The 15,968-nt window shown below is 35.4% G+C and overlaps 1 pseudogene; it reads right to left on the minus strand.

The window, feature by feature from the left end:
- Positions 1-1,620: 1,620 nt before the first annotated feature.
- LOC132665004 (coiled-coil domain-containing protein 167 pseudogene) lies at positions 1,621-1,902 on the minus strand (annotated as a pseudogene).
- Positions 1,903-15,968: the final 14,066 nt, after the last annotated feature.

The raw sequence follows: 15,968 nt of genomic DNA on the forward strand, positions 1-15,968 counted from the left end.
GTCTCCTAGAGGTTAATAACAAACCTCTGTTTCCCTCAGCAGATAACGGCTATTCTTTAAAGAAGTTGTTCTCGAACTTTTTGGTCTCAAGAACCCTTTATGGTCTTAACATTTATTGAAAATACCAAAAAGTTTTTGTTTATGTGAACTGTATCTTTTTAAAAGTTTTTATTTAAATTCCAGTTAGCTTAAATACAGTATGAGCTTCATGTGTACAATATAGTGATTCAACACTTCCATACAACACCTGTTGCTCATCACAACAAATGACTCCTTAAACCCCATCACCTATCTAACCTATCCCCCACTCACCTCCCTTCTGCTAACCATCAGTTTGTTCTCTACAGTTAAGAGTTAGTTTCTTGGTTTGCCTCTCTCTTTTTTCCTTTAAAAAATTTTTTTAACGTTTATTTATTTTTGAGACAGAGCATGAACAGGGGAGGGGCAGAGAGAGAGGGAGACACAGAACTGGAAGCAGGCTCCAGGCTCTGAGCCATCAGCCCAGAGCTGGACGCGGGGCTCGAACTCACCGTCCGTGAGATCGTGACCTGAGCTGAAGTTGGACGCTCAACCAACTGAGCCACCCAGGTGCCCCTCTCTTTTTTCCTTTTGCTCATTTGCTTTGTTTCTTAAATTCCACATATGAGTGAAATCATATGGCATTTGTCTTTCTCTGACTTAATTCGCTTAGCATACTTTCTAGCTCCATCCATTTCATTGCAAATGGCAAAGTTTAATTCTCTTTTATGACTGAGTAATATTCCATCATATATACATAATATACATTTGCATATATATACATATATATGGTGTTGATTTTAGCTATCGTGAGAGGTTTGAGATGATAATCTCATTGTAATTTTGGTATGCATTTCCCTGATGATCAGTGATGTTGAGCATCTTTTCATGTGCCTGTTGGCTGTCTGTAGGTCTTCTCTGGAAAAATGTCTATTCATGTCTTCTGCCCATTTTTAAATTGGATTATTTGTTTTTTGGGGTGTTGCGTTATATAAGTTCTTTATATATTTTGGATACTAACCCTTTATCAGATATATCATTTGCAAATATATTCTCTCCCATTTCATAGGCTGCTTTTTATTTATTTTATTTTACTTTTTTAAGTTTTGCAGACAGAAGCAACCTGGCTGTTCTTAATGCTTAATTATTTATTTTGAGAGAGAGAGAGAGATAGAGCATGAGTGGGGGAGGGGCCGAGAAAAAGGGAGAGAGAGAATCCCAAGCAGGTTCTGTGTTATCAGTGCAGAGCCCGACATGGGGCTTGAAACCATGAACCATGAGATCATTACCTGAGCAGAAATCAAGAGTAGGATGCTCAACCAACTGAGCCACCCAGATGCCCTGAGCATGGCTGTTGTTTATTACTTTTCCTTTGGACTGAGAGAGGAACCAGTACAAAGTCCTTCTGGAGACCCAAGCCCCACAGCAAGACCAGGGGGCAAGAGGGGCTGGGCCAACAGGAAGCCCTGCTGCAGTGTTTCCATTGCAGAGAAATGCTCCTGTACCTTTGTTGTCTTGAAGTTTAAAGGACTTGTTTCATTGTGACCAGGGAGCCAAGGGGAACCCTGTGCTGACTATGGAGAAATCTCAGGTTCACATTGCCTAATAGGTACAGATGAGGGTCAGGAGGATGAAGATGGCCAAAGAGCAACATGTTCTACCAGTTCTCCTGCTGAAGCAACTTTAGTTTCTTCTCATAGTTGGAGGCTTTGTTCATCAGGCTGTTTTTCTCCTTCTCTAGAGACTTCTTGGCCGTTTGGGCTTATCTCTGCCTCAGAGCCTAGAGTTTACAGCCTCCAGGTGTCTACTACACTGTGACACCTTCTCCTCCATCTCCTCCATCTCTAGAGCAATGCCCAGATTCTCCCACTTCTTTTTTATCATGCTACTTTCCAGGATCCCCCAGACATTATTGGACACCCATGGGTTGCCATTTTAGTTTTGTTATTTCCCTCACTGTGCAGAAGCTTTTTATTTTGATGTAATCCCAATAGTTTATTTTTGCTTTTGTTTCTCTTGCCTCAGGAGACATATCTAGAAAGAAGTTGCTATACAGACAATGTCAAAGAAGTTACTGGCTATGTTATCCTCTAGGATTTATATGGTTTCAGGTCTCACATGTAGGTCTTTAATCTATTTTTAATTTATTTTTATGTATGGTGTTAGAAAGTGGTCCAATTTCATTCTTTTGCATGTTACTGTCTGGTTTTCCCAACACCATTTGTTGAAGAGACTGTCTTTTTCTGATTGGATATTTTTTCCTGCTTTGTCAAAGATTTATTGACCATATATTTGTGGGTTCATTTCTGAGTTTTCTATTCTGTTCTACTATTCTAGTCTGTTCTACTAATCTATGTGTCTATGGATTGTATGTTTTGATACTTGCTATGTTAGAAACTAAAATTGAGGAAAAGTTAAAATACTTATTAAATAATTTATTGAGAGTAACAATAATAAACCCATTATATGACAACATAAATGATGTATTTTTTATGAAATGTTCACTGGTTTCTCACATTACTACCACACTCACAATACTTCTGACACAAGATGTGTGGAATATTTCTTGCTCCACATCAAGAAATTCTCTGTGACCTCAGCTGGCTGTCCTATAATTCAGTTTAATTCCAACATAAAAGGAATTAGCGCAAACCCCACAGATTAAGGAATTAGTCCCATGAGACTGCCCCACACCTTAGAAGCCAATTGCAAGTAGTAAGCCCCTGGGTTATCCAGTTTCTGTCTACAAATTGGCTACAAATTGGACATTCCCATGACCTCCCTCTTGGACTCAATTATTTGCTAGAACAGCTCACAGAACTCAGGAAAACACTTACTTCTATTTGCCAGTTTATCATATGATAAAGGATATGATAACATTAATAACCAGATGAAGAAATATGTATGGCCAGATCTGGAAGTACAGGAGCCTCTTTCCCTGTGGAATTAGAGTACATCATTCTCCCAGTATATGAATGTTTCCACCAACCTGCAATTTTGGGATTTTTATGGAAACTTTCTCAGGTGGCATGATCAATTATTAATTCCACTTCCAGCCCCTCTCTCCTCTCTGGAGAATGGAAGATAGGGCTGAAAATTCCAAACTTGATCATGGCTTGATCTTTCTGATGACAAGCCTATATCCAGAAGCCATCCAGAAACTCACTCAGGGTCATCTCATTAGAACAAAGGATATCCAGGCAATTCCAAGAGATTTAGGATCTCTGTTTCAGGAACCAGGGTCAAAGATAAAATATTAGAACAAAAGATACTCCTAGTGCTCTAATCGCTTAGGAAATTATAAGAGTTTTAGGAGCTCTGTGCTGGGAACTGGTCAAAGACTAAATGTTACCACCAAAGGTTCTCCTAGCATTGCTATTTACAAGTGTTTTAGGAGGCTTGTTTCAGGAAATGGGGATCATCTATCTATCTATCTATCTATTCATCCATCCATCTTTCTATCTTTTTATCTTATTGTTTCACACTCAGCCACCTCTGTGCTGGTTCATTTGGCTCCTGAAAAAGAGATCAAAGTGAAAATAAAATAATTCATGGGTTAAAAAATATGGATGATCCCAACAAGGCCAATCTGGATACTACTACTGAATGCCCTGAATGCCCAATCTATCAGTATATCCAAGAAGACTAGCTAGTCATCTGCTGCAAGAACAGTTACATTGGAAACCATCCATTATGGATTGGGAAATGATTTGTTCTCATTTGGGCTGCACTTACATAGCATATGGATTTGCACTGACTTCCTAAGACGCATCTACCAGCAATACTATCATTCTATCTGAATGTCTTATTCACCACTGTAATATCCTAGACTACACTGCTTCTAATTCAAGAAATTTATTTTGCAACAAAAAAGAAAAAAAAAAGTCTAGTAATGAGCCTATTCTGAAGCAATTCACTGGCTTTACCATCACTAAGAAAAAGTTGGACTGATATATATGGTCTGCCTTTTTGAGAAATTAGTTATAAAGCCAGTTAAGAGATGTTTTCTGACATACAATGCTTTTTTCCCATAATCAAAGTAGAGTGACTGAGAAACATATGATGGAAATGTGATATGTGCTTTTCAGTACAACATATAATGAACCATTCAGAGGATGCTTGCTTACTAATAATTTGACTTTAGAAACTTCAGGTGTAGTAGTCTTCATACCCAAGAAGGAATCTTTCTTTAGAAGATGATACAATACTTCATTTTAATTGTAGATTTGAATTGCCACATAGCATTTTTGGCTCCTCATGATTGTAGTGAGCCATCAGACATAGAAGGGGCAATTCTTCCCTTCCCCCTATGTCTGTTAGGATACTTACTCTTTTTTTTAAGTTTTATTGTTGAATTATAGTTGACATATCAGGTACTTAATCTTGACGTTAATGGAGAAATTGATATACTAGTATATAAGGGAGATAAGAAGTGTTTATGGAACACATGGCATATTCTGAAGTTCCTCCTCCTACTGCTGTGTTGTGAAGCAATATAAAAACTCACATATACACTGGGTGTTGTATGGAAACCAATTTGACAATAAGTTTTATATTAAAAAATTAAATAAATAAAAAATATTTCTGAAACCTTTAAAAAGAAAAGAAACTCACATATACATAGGGCAGCCAAATGTCCTGGTTTGCCTGAGACTGTCTTCATTTATACATCTTATTACTAACATAATTACTAATATCACTCTCATAGTCAAAAGTTTCTCAGGTTAAAATATAAAGTATATTATGATCTTAATCACATTGTGAATCTTCAGAATTTGTGATATGGATTGCCCCACTAGTAAAAGACTCCCAAAAACTAGGTCTTAGTTGAGGACAAGAGGAATGTTGAATGAGCAGTGGAGAAAATGTTAAATATACCAACCCAGCTTTGTGGCCAGCTGCAGAAATGAGAACTCTAGAACCTACTTGTTTTCTTTCTTGCTCTCTTTTATCTATCTATCTATCTATCATCTATCTATCCAACTCTCCATCTAGATATGTATTATCTATAGACATATATCTCCATCTATATATGTGGAAAGAGCTTTAGATATATACATATAGTATAATATATATAATATATAAATGATATAGACAGATATAGATATAGATGTATCTTGATATGCAGATAAACCTAGCTAATAATTTATCTAATATATATGTATGTGGGTATAATGTATTTTTTCCTACCATCTTCCTATGGCATGATGATTGTGATTAACTATAACTTAGTGCAAACTTTTCTAGCTGTAAAGATAGGATTGAAGTTAATTCTAATTCCTAGAAGAAATAATAGATGGAGCTTGGGCCATCCATTTGTAAGAAAAGGTAAGTGCATTTTCAATTATTTGAAGATTTGTGTTCTGTCAGGAAGCAGGTTCTTTCTGACATTGTTAATTATTGAAAAATTAAGTATGGGAAGAAGTATAGGGGAACTTCTTAAATATGTAAAGATATGTATATGTGGAAATAGAAACATATGGTCTTTTTGTCTCCAATAGTTGCTTACGAACTAAATGAACTTAACAGAATTTAATGAAAACAAAAACAGTTATTATTAATGGCATACCTTTTTTTACTCATCTTAACAAAGATTTTGCTAACCATTGTTTATTCTGTGGCCTGGCACATAAAAATTTGCATAATAAAATACATCATGAAAAACTATGGAGAAGGAAAGGAAGAAGAGAAGAGATATTCAGTGACATGATTTTCCTCTAATAGCTGAAGTTTCCACAAAGGAATTCACTTATTTGATGGATTTGAAGTAATAGAGGAACTGTGCATGGTCTTGAATTCAACTTGGACATCCTATGTCATTCCAGTCACACAGAAGCTAAGTAAACTCCCAAATATTCCATTTTAATGTCTATTGTTTGTTGCTCTATGGAGTGAAGGCTGAAACATAAAAAGTACTTGTGTCATTCCACACTTAGCCAGGCATAGCTAAAGGGAAAGAATAACTCAATTTGAAAATTGATCTCAGAACTCAGCTAGGACTAAAAGCTGATTCTGGGTAGGGTAGCCTTCTGGTGAGGGCTTAAAAAGTAGGAGACAGCATAGAGTTTAGAATCCTGACATGACAAACAGTGACAGAAGATTATACCTTAGTTCAGATAATAGGATCATTTTCATAAAATCCAAAGAATTAATATATACAGAATAGTTCTGACAAAGTAGAATTAAATATTAAATTAGTAAGAAAGGGATACCTGAAAACAAAACATTTTGGGAAAAACCCCCAAAACACTCCTAAATATCACTAGGTCAAAAATAACATTACAGAGAAAATTTTCCACAATATTTTCAACTGAATGATAGCAAAACAAAACAAAAGAAAAAAAAAATCCTTCCTCCTATTAGTTTTTTTTTTTAATAGCTTTACTATAGTATAATTGAAAAATAATTTGTTAGGTGAGACCAAAGCAGCATTTAGTCTTGGGCTAATTATTTCCCACTACTGAAGCAAGACCCTTCTGGGTTTTCTACCCAATGCCTTGTGAAGCATGAAGGTTTCCAGGATGACTTACAGAAACAAATATTATTCTTCTACCTGTGTCAACACCAGCCACTCTTACCTCCCTGGTCTTGGTTAGTTTCCTCACGCAATTCACTAGGCAGCTGTCCGCTGAATAGGTGAGGAGAATCCTCTATAGACCTCCAGAATTCTCTCCCTCTGAATTTCTCTTTTGTCTGGTGTGCTATGAGCATCAGCCACCTCTGTCTCCCTGGACTCTCTCAGATCTGTCTTCTCAACTAAGAGATTCACAGCCTTGGCTTCAGTTCCACCTTTTAGAGCTGTGGCTTAGAAACTCTTTAGGGCAGTCAGCTGGAACTATCATTTTATTTTTCAGTTCACAGGGATCCCTGCCCTTCATCACTGATGTACAGTGTCCTAAAAGTTATTGTTTCATATATTTTGCCCTTAGGGTAGAGGAAGTGCACTTGTTTCAGGTGATAAGGTAAACACTATTCCTATTGCAATACTTTAAATTGGTTAGAAGCAAAAGACCACCTTCCATTAGTTTTAACGAAATAAAAAATGAATTACTAACTAGATACAAAATTTTGTATTGTGTGCTCTGATTCAAAACAATTTTAAGATACATTCAAGAAGTTTAATCTCTTGTAAGGAATATAAAGCATGAGGGTTAATCATTGAAATGCAAAGGCAAAAAAGGATAAGCACCAAATCAATGGGATAAAGGGATATGAAAGTTTAGATATGAAAGATTGTTCTCAGCTCATAGCAGTAGGGAAAGTTTAATAGAAGAAAACACTTTTGAGGTGGATGGAAACCATAGGACAACCAGGAGAGGTAGAATAGTGGTCATTACAAAGTAAAGATAGACTGGTAGAAAGCCAGGAAGAATATCAGGTGACAGACACAAGAGTAGCAAATTCTATCAAACATTTATGAAAGAAGTAATAAAAGTCTTTAACAAACTCTTTCAGAAAATACAGGAGGAGAAAGCCCTCCCCGACTCATTTTATGAGGTGATTATAACTCTGATACCAAAACCTGGCAAAGATAGTGCAACAAAAGAATATTACAAACCAATATGTGTCATGAATATTGACATAAAAATCCTCAAAACAGCATTAGCAAATTAAATTCAGTGATATATAAAAAGAATATTTTATGACCAGTGTTGTGTACCCCAGAAATACAAGGTTTATTCAGCAAGATTTATTTCAATTTATTAATTGAAAAATCAATTAATGTAATTCACTGCATTAATAAAAAAAAAAGGAAAAAGTATACTAGTTTCTCAACAGATCTAGAAAAAGCAATTGACAAAACTCAACACACATTCATGAGGAAAATCCTTACAAACCAGGGAAATACCTCAGTCTGATAAAGGGCATCAAAAATTCCTTTAGCATATAACATTCTAAGGAATAAAAAAGGGAACACTTTACCCATGTGAAAGGAAAGGAGGAAAATATGAATGTCATTAAGTGCGTATGAGTGTGTTCAATATTATTAGTTTTCTGGAAAATGTAAATTAAAATCACAATGAGTTACCATTACACATCCATCAGAATAGCCAAAATTACAAAGCAGCACAAACCTAAATTAGTGAAGATATGGAGAAATTGGCACACTACCAGTGGTAAAGTTGGTATTCTATCAGTGGCAAAACCACATTGGTAAAGAGTTTGCTGTTTCTTAAGAAGTTACACCTGCCGTATAATCCAGAGATTCCATTCTCATGTATTCACCTACAAGATTTGAAAATGTATGTTTGTACAAACATTTACTGATGGATATTCACAGCAGCTTTACTTATAATGGCCCAAACTGAAATCAATAGGGGGATAGATAAATAAATTGTAGTATATTCATACAAGGGAATAATACTGAGCAATAAAAATAGCCTGTTGATAAATGAAGCACCATGGAAAAATATGCTGAGTGAAAGCAAGCTGAACACAAAAGGGTACATTCTCTAATAACCCATTTGTATGAAGCTTAAAACAGGCAAAGCTAATTTATGGTGATAGAATGTTGAGCAGTGATTGGTGAACATACTGGGAGGGGAATAAATGAGCTTTTGGAGGGGGTATAAATGTTTGGTATCGTGATAGCAGGGTGAATTATATAGGTGTAAGCATTTATCAAAATGCATTGAATTATACGGTTGAAACCAGTACACCTCACTTTTATGTACTATACCTCAATTTAAAATAAACTAATAGAAAAAAATGACACAAATATTTTCATGAAAATGTTATATATATATATGTATACATATGTACATATATATGTATATATATACACATATACATATACATTTCTGATATATTCCAAAGAAAGTAAGAAGTCCCTATATTGGATTGAAGCCTGTGACAGTACTTTCAAACATAAAGAAGTGCTGGATGCCAAATTTTACTTACAGAAATCATTGAGAACCGAGCCGAAGATTTATATTATGATGTTCCATCAAAATAAGACCCACAGATTCTTTCTGAACAGGAAGTATCTTGTTAAAGTAATGTTTTTAGATAAGTATGTACAGTTGCAAGGGCATGTGTAGAGACTAGAATTAGGTAGAAAGGGATCTCTGCTCTACAAAACTACAACACATAGCTTCCTGTAAAGGAAAATCAGGCTGCTGGACAACTGCAAGCTGCAAAGTCCAAGGCCAAGGAAACAGTGCAGTGTATGAGCATCATGGAGCATAAACAAGTCCAAGGACATTCTTTCAGTGAATGAAGGACTCTATTTATTATTGAAATCTAGGAAAAGGATGGGTAATGGGCTAAAGCCAGAAAGTATTCACACAGGAGCAGCCAGTCTATATCTTAACCACATAAGCATTGAATTAGCCTGGAGGCACAGAGTCAACACCCAATTACTGAGGCAAGTGCAAAGAGAAGAGACATTGCAGTGCATTGAATTTAAATGCCTAATAAATAGAGATGCCCTTGCCTTTTCAAAAGATGCAATTAAGGACCTTCAGTTCCAGTAACCACATGCTCTGGAATTAAAATGGTTCTCTTTTATTTTTTTTTTCTACAGATGGTAGATGTTCCAGCACATGCTTCCTTCTAATACATTTTAAAAAGAGATTCAGTTCACCATTCAATCCATAGACAAGTATGGAGCATAGTTGCAATAAAGTCAATTCTGTGGGTATATAGGGGGCAGAGGGTTGATTAAAAATGATAATGATCAATATTATTCCTCCATGAAAATACAAAACATATTTGAGTTGAGGTGACAAAACTCATAGTTAATCTGTTTGGTGTTTGTTTGTTTGTTTGTTTTTTAACAAACTACATAGCCAAATGAATTGTCCTTCTAACAGTGTCTTTGAAGCTGAATGTCTATTTCATCATTAGACCATTTTGAAACACCTTTAATAATTGTGCCAAGAACCTATGACATGTGATTTTACTAAGTATTCTGAAGAATTACAAATTGTGACTCTTTGAAGTGTCTGGGTTTTTTTAAGCAGTAAATAGTTCCTTCAATATAGATATTACAGATAAAGAACAAGGTAATCCCATTATGGTTTTAAAAAGGGGGAAGAAAGGGAAAGAAGGTGTTGAGACAAACCAGTTTCCTTGTATGGAATATGTTCAGGCTCTGAAGAGAAATCCATTTTTAAAAAATGAGAAACTGTCCTATCAAATGTCTGGATGTTTCCAAATACCCAGCTGTTTGGCATTATGCAGTTCCTTCATCCGGTTGATTGAACAGTGAATGTTTCATTGTACATCTGCCTGTTTACTGCTGTGTAAACACTATCATTAGCTTTGTTATCATCACTGCTACAATCTGACCACCTAAATAAATCCTCACATATACAGTTCATTAATGTTTTATACTTTTCCAAGGATTACTTATCTTCTGCAATCTTATCTTATCCTACAATCTTAAGTAAGTGTGTCAGGTATGACTTGACCCACTTTCCAAATAAGACACGGTCAGGGCCTTGATTTCACTCACTGGAAATTTGTGCAGGTTAGGAAAGAGGACAAGGAGATTGATGCCTGAGCTGTGAAGGAGTCCTGCCTCCCTGCTGATTTCCATATTGTCCCCTATGACTGACTTCCAGGGAGGATCATCTCAGGAATGGTCCTGTTCCACACATGTGCTCCAAGTATTGTTCTCTCTCTGTTAAAATTTCATCCCATTGTCCTCAAGAACTAATTTTTCCCTTTGCATGAGAGAGAACTGAACATAAAAAATATTTTCACCTATATCTCCTGTAGGCAGATAAATCATTGGAACTTTTCATTCTCTTATTTCATACTCTGATCTCTTTTGAAATTGCTTCTAAATCATTTTTATCACATAATTACAAAATATTGTTCTTTTTGACTTAGGTATCTGAATAAGCCAACACTCATGTTTATTATTCTACTTAGGAGGAGAATTCCTTCTTGGGGATGGAGGGCAAAGAAAATTTAAGATTATGTATTGGAGTTAGTTCTCTTGAGTAAAAGAGCACCATGCTTTTTTATAGCATAGAAATATTTTTGCAAGTGAAATCATATAATAGTTACAGACCACATCAGTAGCTTCTTGTTAATTCAGTAATAAACAAAAGTCACAGAGGATCAAAGTTATTTGCTCTAAGATCTCCTAGAATGGAACATACATAATTGGGGATATAAATTGAGTGCCTCTGCCATGCTTCACCTTTACTCCACCCTTCTGTTTTCTGTTTAAGCCTGTCCATTCTCTGTCATAGATTTGTTATAGGCACAGTTTTAAAATTTAATTTTGCTAAATCTGGAACATCCATCTAGTAAATATTCAATTTAATTCTCAAAGGTATTTTTAGTTAACCACTGTTCTTTACCTTTAATGTCTAACTCTTTAGCCTAAATTTGCACTTAAACTTTCTCAAATCATATCCTGTACATCATATAAGCTCTTTAAAAAACAGCATGATAAATCTTATTGAGAGGGTGAGGGGGATTTAGTTCTAATCCATGTAACTAGCTGAATATACACATAAGTTTAGTTCCAAAATATAGAAAGATTTCCAACTAGCAACCCAGTGATAAAACATAATACTACCTTTATATAACAAAGGTATACCTCAAGCTGTACTATGACCATAGGAAGCCCTCAATGATTGCACCCTGCATTTGATGGACAGAGCTTAGGGAATAAAATTATATTAAATAAGTAAAATTGCTAAGATTTTATGAGTACTGATTCTGAGAGACTAACTGTCCTCATGACAAGCCTACTTTCCCTTATAAAGAGGAAAGGCAACTTGTCCAGCATCACTCCGTTGTTAGGTGGTGACAGGCTTATACTCTGAAATACAATGCTATACTGCCTCCCTCTTAGAAAAGAGACTGCCATTAGTACATCTGCTCAGGTTCTTATATATTTCTCCTAATTTTCCCACATAGTTTTTACTGGAATTCATAGAGCTTGTCCCCAGTGCCAGAGTATGCATCAGAGACAGAATTTGAACATAACTTATGAACTAATGCAATGTTTTGTGTATCCATTTGAGAAACATTTATAAAGTGCATACTATGTTCCTGGCACATGTAGGTGAACATTCTGAAAGGAAAGTGGGTGTACAGTTAGTCACAATACAATGCAACGTGGGTGATCACAAACCAGAGAGGAGCTTCAGCAGAGGATGGAATGAAGTCTCATGTGTCATAGAGCCTTCATGTCCACACTCAATGTCTACTTTCATTCCCTTTAGCACACTTGCCAAACTATTTCTAATTCTCCAAGCTGGTAATCCTGCCTCTGCTCTTTTTTTTTTTTTTCCTAAATTCTAGGTCCTCTACCACAAGCTTTTCAATTCTCTTCTTTCCCTCTGACCATCACTATATCACCACCAGTCTTTCTTTCCTATTTTTAATTCCTGTTTACCCTTCACCCCAGCTATGGATAATAACCTTGCCCATCTCCTCCAGGTCCTCCAGGATCTGGCCTCATAATTGCTTCTTCTGATTATTTCCCCTCAGACTAAAAATATACCCCAAGTATCTCATATGCTTAAAAATGAAAAACACAACAGCGATGATAAACTTTCATCTAGCCAGCTGAACTATTACTTTTCTATATATTTTTTTCTTCTCCAAGAAGCATACCCACAGAAGTGACTGCTGCCACTTCTCTCTCCATTGCACTTTTAATTCAAATCAAACTACACCAAGACTCTCTTTTCTCATCAGTTCAAATCCAATGTATTGTCCTCAGCCTCCATTCTGTTTTACACTTCATATACATGTCACTTTGACCCAATTCCTTCCTCCTACTGCCTTCATATTCCTAAATTCCGTTAAATTTCTCTCAAGCAGTATTTTCCTGACTGATTCTAATGTATCCTCGGCACTCTTTAAATATCATTCTAAATATTTTTCTCTACCCCAAATTAAATATTGCTTCTGCTTAGAATGGACTTCCTGTTATCTGTCTGCTCAAATTCTGTGCATCATTCAAGGTCCAAAGTGAGTATCATCCACTCTGTAAATACCCTGTTTTCTCTTCACCAAAATTTAGTGCTTTCCTCTGTGCTTCCATAACACTTAGTAATATTTTTCACATTTGACTTTTGTTGCTGTTTCTTAAATTATGACACTTCAAAAGTAGAGAGAAAAAAATGTAACAACACTTATGCCCCAACAAATATTAACATTTTCTATATTTGTTTCAGATACATTTTTTAGGAAAAAATAAACATATGACAAAACCCTCTGCTTTCTCAGAGAAAAACCACTGTCTTACAATGATTCTACTTAGAAGTAATAGACTATCTGTTCTATGTTTTGAATGCCTACATGTATGTATGTATGTTTATATATATTTATAGTACACATATAAATGCATGTATATATATATGTGTGTGTGTGTATATGTATAATATACCCTTAAATATGTAATACTGATGTCTCTGTTTAATTTTTTTCTATAAAGTGGTGCTGCACATATACTTTATAACTGTTTTTTTGTGAAACATGTTTACTAATTTTTATAGGTTGATATGGTATAAAGGGATCATTAATTTTAAATCTACATAGGAATTCAATCACACCTACCCATTCATATATCAATGGACATTAAGGATTTTATTGTTTTTGTTTGTTCCATTTTACTCTTACAAACATTGCTAGGATAAACATTTTGTATTTGTTTTTTGGGGTATATGTGCAGATATTTTTGTATAGTGTATCTAGAGTGACCACAAAGTCTTCATATACTGATAGGAAGTGATTTGAATGCTCTCTTCTATTCTAAATGTAAAGTTGATTTTTCTCATCTGATCTTGCAGACACTTCCCCTGGAAGTCATTAAGACAGTTCCTAGTAGCTCTTTTCAGATCATCGTATGAGCAAGGATCTCATGTATGGAGACTATGTAGTTGCTGTGTACAATGGAAGGGCATTGTTGAATCATTATTAAATGTTGCTAAATAGATTGGTCCTATTCAAACTCCCAAAAGGAATACATAAAAGTTCCCTTACTCTAAGTCATTGCCAAGAATTTGTATAGTCAGATTTTTAATTGTTTTGCCTGATGAATTACACAATTTATGAATCTCATTTGTTAGTGAGTTATTTTAGTTAGTAAGAATTTCACTTGGTGTAAGTGAAAATTAGCATTTTTTGTATATATATTGGCAATAACTATCTATATCTTAAGGCTTGTCTATCCATAATCTTTGCCTACTTATACCATGCTATTGTTTACTACTGAATTCCAGAACTTCTGTGTAGAGTCTGTACTAACACTTTGTACTATGTATAAATATGTACTTTCCTCTGTAGTATATCACATTGGTAATGTCATTCTGTCTTCATTTAAATGCAGTCAAATACATCAAAATATTTCTATATGATTAGACATATTTAAGTAATCATCTTGAATGTGATCGTTCTGAAGATATTTGGTAATAAATTATGTTATTTTATGTATTTTATAAAATTTTGAAGGTTTTTTTTTACACTTACATTTTTGGGGTCCTTGGGTGGCTCAGTTGGTTGAGTGTCCAGCTCTTGATTTTGGCTCGGGTCATGGTCTCATGGTTTGTGGGATCAAACCCTACATCCGGGTCTGTGTTGACATCACAGATCCTGCTTGGGATTCTTTCTGTCCCTCTCTCCCTGCCCCTTCTCCTGTTTGTGCACTCCCCCCCTCTCAAAATAAATAAATAAAACATTTTTAAAAATTTTACATTTAGGTTTTTAATGCGTCTAGATTTTACGTTGTTAAGATACAAATAAGTTGATTTGGGTTGGAGATAAAAGAATAGAAAAAGAATGGCAAATTATACTTTCATTTTACTGTAATCCATATCTCTATGAAAATCTTCCTTAAATAACAATAAGCATGTATTACTTTATCTTTTTAATAAAAATGAGATTAATATCCAAGCATTCATTTCCGAAGTCAGTAATATCAAACACATTAACAATGTTGATTCTTGATGCCCTGAAGAGAAGAAAAAAAATTAAATACTGTTCAATTGTAAGAGTTACACAACTGCTACAGAAAAGATGGGGGAAATTTTATGTGTAATTTCATCAGTGGGGGTGAAAAAAGATCACTGCAAGTCACTATATAGTCTTTTTCTTTTTTAAATTTTTTTTTCAACGTTTTTTATTTTGGGACAGAGAGAGACAGAGCATGAACAGGGGAGGGGCAGAGAGAGAGGGAGACACAGAATCGGAAACAGGCTCCAGGCCCCGAGCCATCAGCCCAGAGCCTGACGCGGGGCTCGAACTCATGGACCGCAAGATCGTGACCTGGCCGAAGTCGGACGCTTAACCGACTGCGCCACCCAGGCGCCCCTATATAGTCTTTTTCAAATAGCAGTGACAGTGATCATAATCAAAATATCCAAGGGGCTCCTGGGTGATCCAGTTGGTTAAGTGTCCAACTTTGGCTCAAGTCATAATCTTGTGGTTGGTGAGTTTGAGTCCCACCTCAGGCTCTGCGCTGACAGCTCAGAGCCTGGTGCCTGCTTCAGATTCTGGATCTCTGTCTCTCTCTGCCCCTCCCCAGCTCGGGCTCTGTCTCTCTGTCTCTGTCTCTCAAAAATAAATAAACATTTAAAAAAATTAAAAATCCAAGTAATTTTGTATGCTTCATTCCTGAAATACAAATTTTTAAAAAAATTTCTATTCATTTATTGTGTGATGACTGTGAATGTTTTCCAGAAGATGGGTCCACGTCAGCTAAGTACTATATCATAGATTTTTTTTTTTACATCTACCTTCTCCATCATATGTAATGTCCTTGAGAACAGATAAAAGAGTTTGGGAATTTTTGGAAAAGCCAAATTTCTGAGTGGAGTGAACATACAATGTAGGTGCTCAATAGTTTCTTAGCTGATTAGAACTGAAATCCTTTGTACCCATAAACAATGGGGCTTATAGAAGTAGGACAATGAGCTATCTCAGACCAAGGATAAGAAGATTCAACTCTATAAGAATTGTTTTTATTGTTTTATAAA

The sequence above is a fragment of the Panthera onca genome, chromosome D3, assembly GCF_046562875.1.
Source record: "Panthera onca isolate mPanOnc1 chromosome D3, mPanOnc1 haplotype 2, whole genome shotgun sequence".
NCBI classification, from domain to species: Eukaryota; Metazoa; Chordata; class Mammalia; order Carnivora; family Felidae; genus Panthera; species Panthera onca.